Source organism: Triticum aestivum, chromosome 2D (genome assembly GCF_018294505.1).
Source record: "Triticum aestivum cultivar Chinese Spring chromosome 2D, IWGSC CS RefSeq v2.1, whole genome shotgun sequence".
Classification (NCBI taxonomy): Eukaryota; Viridiplantae; Streptophyta; class Magnoliopsida; order Poales; family Poaceae; genus Triticum; species Triticum aestivum.
In genome coordinates this window covers 337,951,594-337,960,516 of record NC_057799.1, presented here as the reverse complement: position 1 = coordinate 337,960,516, position 8,923 = coordinate 337,951,594, and positions in this window count along the sequence as shown.

The following is an 8,923-nucleotide window of genomic DNA, read 5'->3' as shown; positions in this document are numbered from 1 at the left end:
GAATGCCTTGTGTGCTATCAAACGTCACAACATAACTGGGTGATTATAAAGATGCTCTATATGTATCTCCGAAGGTGTTTGTTGAGTTGGCATAGATCGAGATTAGGATTTGTCACTCTGAGTATGAGAGAGGTATCTTTGGGCGCTCTCGGTAATACACATCATAAGCTTGCAAGCAAACGACTAAGGAGTTAGTCACAAGGTGATGTATTATGGAACGAGTAAAGAGACTTTCCGTAACGAGATTGAACTAGGTATGAAGATACTGAGGACCGAATCTCGGACAAGTAACATACCGATGGACAAAGGGAATTACGTATGTTGTCATAACAGTTCGACCGATAAAGATCTTCGTGGAATATGTAGGAGCCAATATGGGCATCCAGGTTCCGCTATTGGTTATTCACCGGAGAGGTGTCTCGGTCATGTCTACATAGTTCTCGAACCCGTAGGGTCCACACGCTTAACATTCGATGAGGATATAGTATTATATGAGTTATGTGATTTGGTGACCGAATATTGTTCGGAGTCCCGGATGAGACCACGGACATGACAAGGAGTCTCGAAATGGTCGAGAGGTAAATATTGATATATAGGACGATGGTATTTGGACACCGGAAGTGTTTGGAGGGTACCGGGTACTTATCGGCTCACCGGAAAGGAGTTTCGGGCACCCCCGACAAAGATATGGGCCTAATGGGCCAAAGGGGGGAACATACCAGCCCCTGGTGCGCCCCTTCTTTGGACAGCAGGCCCTAAGGGAAGGAAAGGAGGGAGGGCTATCCCCTCCTACCTTTACCACTCTTGGGAGAAAGGAAAGGGGGGCGCCACCCTCCCCTGCCTTTTCCCCGCGCCTATATAAGGCAGGGGCACAGCTTGGGAGGAACTCCAAGTAGGATTCCTCCTACTTGGGCACCTCCTTTGGCTGCTTCTCCCTCCCTATCACCTATATATATGTGGGGAGAGGGCACCACACAAGGACACACAATTGCCTAGCCATGTGCGGCGGCCCCCTCCACCGTTTATACCCCGGTCATATTTTCGTAGTGCTTAGGCGAAGCCGTGCGGATATCACTTCACCGTCACCGTCACCACGCCGTCGTGCTGACGGAACTCATCTACTACCTCAACGTCTTGATGGATCAAGAAGGCGAGGGACGTCACCGAGCTGAACATGTGCAGAACGCGGAGGTGACGTGCGTTCGGAACTTGATCGGTTGAAGCACGATGAAGTTCGACTACATCAGCCGCGTTGTGAAATGCTTCCGCTTATGGTCTACGAGGGTACGTAGACACACTCTCCCCTCATTGCTATGCATCTCCATGGATAGATCATTGCGTGTGCGTAGAATTTTTTGTTTTCCATGCTACGATTCCCAACACTGCACACAAAGAACAAATAAGTGCAACCAGACGCGTAAGAGGGGTTGTCAATACCTCTCGGGTAAATCATAGATTGGTTTGTATGATTTTGGATAAATAGATCTCGCAATGCAACAAAATAAAATACATAAAGAAAAAGTGCAACAAGGTATTTTTGGGTTTTTAGAATAATAGATCTAAAAGCAAAAGCAAATAAAAATAGATCTCAAAGCAAATATGATAAAGAATACACTCGGGGGCCATAGATTTCACTACTGGCTTCTCTGGAGAAAAATAGCATACAACAGGTACAAATATTACAGTTGGGCAATCGATAGAACTTCAAATAACTATAACGATATCCAGGCAATGATCATTATATAGGCATCACGTCCAAGATTAGTAGACCGACTCCTGCCTGCATCTACTACTATTACTCCACACATCGACCGCTATCAGCATGCATCTAGTGTATTAAGTTCATGCAAAAATGGAGTAATGCAATAAGAATGATGACATGATGTAGACAAAGATCTATTCATGTAGGAGTGGACCCCATCTTGTTAACCTTAATGGCAACGATCAATACGTGTCTTGCTGCCCCTTCTGTCACTGGGAAAGAACACCGCACGACCGAACCCATCACAAAGCACCTCTTCCCATGGCAAGAAAAATCGATCTAGTCGGCCTAACTAAACCAAAGATTCAAAGAAGAAATACGAGGCTATAAGTAATCATGCATATAAGAGATCAAAACTCAAATAACTTTCATGGATAAAATAGATCTGATCATAAACTCAAAGTTCATCGGATCCCAGCAAACACACTGCAAAAAGAGTTACATCAAATAGATCTCTGAGAGACCATTGTATTGAGAATTAAAAGAGAGAGAGAGAGAGAAAGCCATCTAGCTACTAACTATGGACCCAAAGGTCTACAATGAACTACTCACGCATCATCGGAGAGGCACCAATGAAGATATGAACCCCTCCGTGATGGTGTCAAGATTGGATCAGGTGGTTCCGGAACTTGCGGTGGCTGGAATTGTGTTCGTCGACTCCCCTAGGATTTTTGGATTTTTGGGGTATTTATAGAGCAAAGAGGCGGTGCGGGAGGCGGCCGAGGTGGGACAACCCACCAGGGCACGCCTGGGCCTCCAGGCGCGCCCAGGTAGGTTGTGCTCCCCTCAGAGCCCCTTTGGTACTTCTTTGGCCCAACAGGTGTCTTCTGGTCCAGAAAAATTCTCCAAAAAGGTTCGCTGCATTTGGACTCCATTTGGTGCTGATATTATGCGAAGGAAAAAACAAGCAAAACACAGCAACTGGAACTGGGCACTATGTCAATAGGTTAGTCCCAAAAAATGATATAAAGTTGCTATAAGATGATTGTAAAACATCTAAGAATGATAATATAACAGCATGGAACAAGCAAAAATTATAGATACGTTGCAGACGTATCAGCATCCCAAGCTTAATTCCTACTCGTCCTCCAGTAGTTAAATGATAAAAATAGAATATTTGATGTGGAATGATGCCTAACATATTCATCACATATTCTTTTCTTTTGTAGCACGGACATATCGACTTCTATATGGTTCAAAGCAATAGTCTAGTTTTGACATGAAGATTTCAATACTCAAGCATATCAACAAGCAACCATGTCTTTCAAAATATTAACACTAAAGCAAATTATCCCTAGCCCATTATGCTCAACCATTGATCCACTCATGAAACACACTCGCATATTACACTACTGCAGGATGGTCCAAACGCGACACTACGATTAGAGACCCTTCGACGAAACTGTGTGCGATGCCATAATCACAAACGGTGGTGTAAAAAACCGGCAAAAAAGGTGCAAAACGTTTGCGATGACGGATGCATCAAACACGGTTCAGATTTTAGTTGCGTGTGCGATGCAGGGCATACGGTTCAGTTCAATTAACTGTTTGGAATGAGGAGGAACAAAAGAAACGGGCAGCCAGATGAAGGCGTGTGCGATATACATCATACGGTTCACTAGGATGAACTGTGTGTGATTAGGCAACACAATGGAAACGATTCAACTGAACAAGATGTGTGTGATACGCGGCAAATATGTCCGTAATTAGAAATGTGTGCAAAGACCAATAATAACAGAGACGATTGCTGCTAATAAGCCGTGTGATTTGCTCTGTCTACAGTAGAATAACATGTATATATATAACTGAAATAAACATCCAATTACATAAGTGACTATAAAAATAATTTGCACACACCTCAATAAACAATTGCATGCATTCTAAAGTAGGAGAAATGATCGTCTAGTCATCTACTTATTGTGACGCTCCCGCCACTGCTCTGTGGCTTGATCCCTCATCTGGGGCAGGAAGAAGACACTTTCTCATGTCAACGATCCGCCTGTACATCTCGTAGCTTGTGTATGCGTCCATGGACGCGTACTTGACATGTTGTTCATCCAGTCTCTCATGCCACACACTGTGCCAGGCGTTCTTGTCCTTATTGCTCTCATTCTTCACCTTCATGTAGTAGGGGTCGATGATGGCAGAGGCGAGGTCAACTAGGGAGTTCAGTTTGTTTTTGTCGGTGCCCCAGACCTTGTAGTGGTGCTGAATGTTGACAAGATTCGGGCATTTCAAGTCCGAAACCTTGAGCGCTTTTAGATCGTTGATGGTGTCCACCGTAGCGAAACTGTAGTCGGAGCTATTGATAAACCTAGAGAAACGCTCGCAAGGCCTTGTGGCAAGGTGGTAGTGGTAGACGAGGATGTCATGTCGCACGCATAACTGGGCGACGACAACCTTCTAGTCGTGCCCGGCAAGACCGATGGTGTACTTGAGGTCGAAGCCGACCACTCGGTACATGTCCTCGGCAAGGAACTGCTCCATAGTTTGGATGGAGCTCTCCGCCAAGACCGGACCGTTCGTGTACACCACCGAGAGGGCCTTCCCCCTCACGTGGGTGTCCACTACGTGATGCACGGTGAACTGCCCGCCGTTGTCGTCGTCGGCCGCTGGGAGCGCCATTGGAGCCATGGGGAGCATCATTGGAACCGTTGGATGTCCTCTTTGTATGTGTCGTCGTGGGTGTGCTTATTGTGTCGTGTGACGCGAGAGATATAAGGTAAATGGCCGCAGGAATAAATGGGGCCCGGGCGGCCTGGATTCTTTGTGCGTCCGCATGGCAGTTTTTGCAGCAGGTAACTGCATCGTTGCGCCACGCCCGGCGCAACCGCATGCACACGAACGTGCGTGATCGTGCGCCGGCCCCAAACACTGGCAGCGCGCGTGGAGGGACGAGGGCAGAGCACCCGGAGGGACGCAAGAGCAAAGCACGCAGCAGGACGCGAGCAGAGCGCGCCGCGGCCGCCTGAACAGCAAGCAACCACACGCATAGAGCAGTTGAACATGCAGGAAATGGTCGCCTACAAGCCGGCCAACAGTTGCATCGCTGCGTAGAGAGCGGCCGTGTGCTACCACCATCGTCTAGTCTATAGTCCCCTTTATATTATGTGCCATACTTTGCCCTCAAATTTAACCAACAAAATGTTAATGAATGTTATAAAAATTATATAATTGGAAACTATGTTCAACTATGAATCCAACTATGTAATCTTTGGAGATATGCATTCGTATTTTATTAGTTAAATCATACTTATAAACCAGGACGGGGGTATAGTAGGTAATTAAATCGGAAACGTTTTTATTAACCGTGTGTGTACGTGGCCTTTCGTCCTCCTCTCGCACGTCTTGTCACCCTGCTGCTGCAGACGGCTTACAGCACAAGCTTGCGCAGCGCGCGGGGGCGTTCTTTTGGCAAAACGGTGGCGCCAATGAATCGTCGGTGAGCCCATTCCCGTGCAACCTCGCAGGTTCCCATGCAAGCTTCCCGACCGACTCGTTGAAATCCCCCAAAATCCCAATGCTTACCGGCCTGCTACAAAAACCCTCACAGCCGGCGAGTCATGCGTCGCATTTTCCCCTCCCGCCATGTAGCTTATCTCGTCTGCTTCTCCCACAAGTGCCAATAGCACCAGTCCGTCGTCGTCGCTCAGCCACTCCGCCATCATCAGAGGACAACTCTAGCTGGGAGGCTACACCGCGGCAGCGACACAGTCCCGACGTAGTGTAGTGCGCGTGGCGTCCCTGTTGGGTGTGAGCGGAACACCCACCACACGCTCCGCCAACGGTGCCCGTCGGCAGCTGTTGCCGGCCGTCGTTGCCGCCACACCACTGTCAAAAGCCAGGGCCATCGCACGCTCCGCCGCCGCGGCCCGAAGGCGGGAGGTGGACGTCGTGGCCGCCACCCCACTGCCGGCCACCGTGGCCATCACCCGCTCCGCCACCGCGGCCCGAAGGCGGGAGGTGGTGGTCGTGGCTGCCACCCCATCATCGGCCGCCGTGGCCGCCAACCCACCATCGACCGCCGGGGTCATCACCCGCTCCGCCACCGCCGCCGAAGGCGGGAGGCGGAGGTGGATGCCCGCACGTGCGTCAGCGACCTTGCGCGCTACACCGAGTTCCTGCGGGAGGAGGAGGAGCGCCTCGTCGAGCATGCAAAGAGCCTTACCGCCACTGTGCCCGTGGCACACACCGCCTCAGAGGCGAGGAATTAGGAGATCTAGGAGAAGAACCACCGCTTCGAGAGGGGTCGTCTGGAGCGGCAGAGGGCGTTCGAGGTGAGCGTCGCTGAAGCTGCAACAGCGGCAGGCACCGTATTGCGGTTGCCCACCTTGTCGGTAGGCTCCTCCTCCTCCGCCTATCACTGAGCGCGCTCGGCAGAGGAGAGGCAGCCGGAAGTAGTACAAAGCCCCTCCGCAGTAGTAGTAGTATTTAGGGGCTATTTTGTTCAGTTCATCTGACTATAGATGTGGTGGAACTGTACAACGTACTTAAAATTAGCTAGTATATATAGTTGAACTAGCTATTTCAGTACGTGGTTGGCAACAATTGGGAAAAAGTTTGGTCGGTTAAGCTGTCGAGTTGAACTGTTTGTATAAATTAAGAACGATTGCTTAATCTATGAATGAAATCTATGCTTAAATACCGAATTTCAGTTGCAAAAATTAGATACTGCTAGTGATTTTTAGCTTCATATTTTGACAAATCGCAGTGTTACAAGGTTGACAAATGGCAATGTTACTAGATCAACAAATGTCAATCTTTCTAGTTTGACAAATGGCAACATACCCAATATGTCAGATGAAAATCTTACCAAATTGTTTGTACGTGGTTGCACACTGGTCATCCAAAAGAATCGTTTGCATTAAAGAGATGCACAAATCCTGCTCTCACTTTGCATCATGTCATCCCAGGATCGACGGGCAGGGCGCGGGAGGACGGTAGCTGGCGGCGCTGAGAGGTAGCATTCGACGGAGGCGTCCCATGCCGCTATGGGGGCCGTCCGCACGGAGAGGAAGCCATCCGACCATGGAAGTCAAAGGGCTCACTTCCCAGTGAGCCTGCGCAGCGTACAGCTCGCACGCTTCCCGGTGAGCCTGCGCATTCGAGGACAGCTTGCATGCCTCTCGGTCAGCCTGCGCACCGGACTGCGCTCGCACGCATCCCGTTCGGTCAAGGTCAAGCAGCTATCCGCACGACACCTCCTACAGCCATTAAAACCAAGACACGTGGCATCACGTGAATGGTTAATAGAACGCACACGGTTTGAATTATACAAACATTTGAGATATTAAAGTGGCAGCTATTTTTCAAAAATGCCTTTGTTGCTTTTCATTATTCGAGTGCGCCTTCTCGCAAAATGGCACGAAAAATACCACAGCATGTCAGGTGCCATTCCATGATAGCATGCCAAGTTTCATGAATTTCAGACGAGTTTTGGATTTACTAGAATTTAAAAACCAGGTATCTCAATGTTTTGCCGGCAATCAACGGTGCCCTGGTGTTTGAAATTCATTACCATTTCTTGCATGGGACCTAAGCATGCACCCAAGGACACATATTTGATTTTTCAACCAATTTATATGCACTGGAGCATGTGCATGTAGTTCAAATTTGAATTATGCACATAAATGCATTGAAAACTCAGTTAATGCATAAAAATGTCCCAACGAACTCCGAAAAATCACAAAATTTGACACAACACTCTTGTTGTTATATGTTGACATGAGAAATTTTTTGAAAGCAATAAGAGGCAATGGATATCGTTTCGTCCCCAAAGGTGGGACGTTCCCTACCGAAACCATCATGCTTGTTGTGAGAAGCTCTGGTTTCTGAGAAGCATATACCCAAACCTGCCCCAAATGGGACAAAATTTTTACCACGGCATGTTGATGCCGCTCCATGATAGAATGCCAAGTTCCATGAATTTCAGACGAGTTTTGGATTTACTAGAATTTAAAAACCAGGTATCTCAATGTTTTGCTGGCAATCAACGGTGCCCTGGTGTTTGAAATTCCTTACCATTTCTTGCATGGGACCTAAGCATGTACCCAAGGACACATATTTGATTTTTCAACCAATTTATATGCACTGGAGCATGTGCATGTAGTTCAAATTTTAATTATGCACATAAAGGCATTGAAAAACTCAGTTAATGCATAAAAATGTCCAAACGAACCCCAAAAAATCACAAAAATTGACACAACACTCCTGTTGTTCTATGTTGACACGAGAAAATTTTTGAAAGCAATAAGAGGAAATGGATATCATTTCGTCCCCAAAGGTGGGACGTTCTCTACCGAAACCATCATGCTTGTTGTGAGAAGCTCTGGTTTGTGAGAAGCATATACCCAAACCTGCCCCAAATGGGACAAATTTTTTCCCACGGGATGTTGATGCCGCTCCATGATAGCATGCCAAGTTTCATGAATTTCAGATGAGTTTTAGATTTACTAGAATTTAAAAACCAGGTATCTCAATGTTTTGCCAGCAAACAACGGTGCCCTGGTGTTTGAAATTCATTACCATTTCTTGCATGGGACCTAAGCATGCACCCAAGGACACAGATTTGATTTCTCAACCAATTTATATGCAGTGGAGCATGCGCATGTAGTTCAAATTTTAATTATGCACATAAAAGCATTGAAAACTCAGTTAATGCATAAAAATGTCCAAACAAACCCTGAAAAATAACAAAAAATGACACAACACTCCTGTTGTTCTATGTTGACACGAGAACAATTTTCGAAGCAATAAGAGGCAATGGATATTGTTTCGTTACCAAAGGTGGGACATTCCCTACTGAAACCATCATGCTTGTTGTGAGAAGCTCTGGTTTGTGAGAAGCATATACCCAAACCTGCCCCAAATGGGACAAAAAATTTACCACGACATGTTGATGCCGCTCCATGATAGCATGCCAAGTTTCATGAGTTTCAGACGAGTTTTTGATTTACTAGAATTTAAAAACCAGGTATCTCAATGTTTTACCGACAATCAACGGTGCCCAGGTGTTTGGAATTCATTACCATTTCTTGCATGGGACCTAAGCATGCACCCAAGGACACATATTTGATTTTTCAACCAATTTATATGCACTGGAGCATGTGCATGTAGTTCAAATTTGAATTATGCACATAAATGCATTGAAAACTCAGTTAA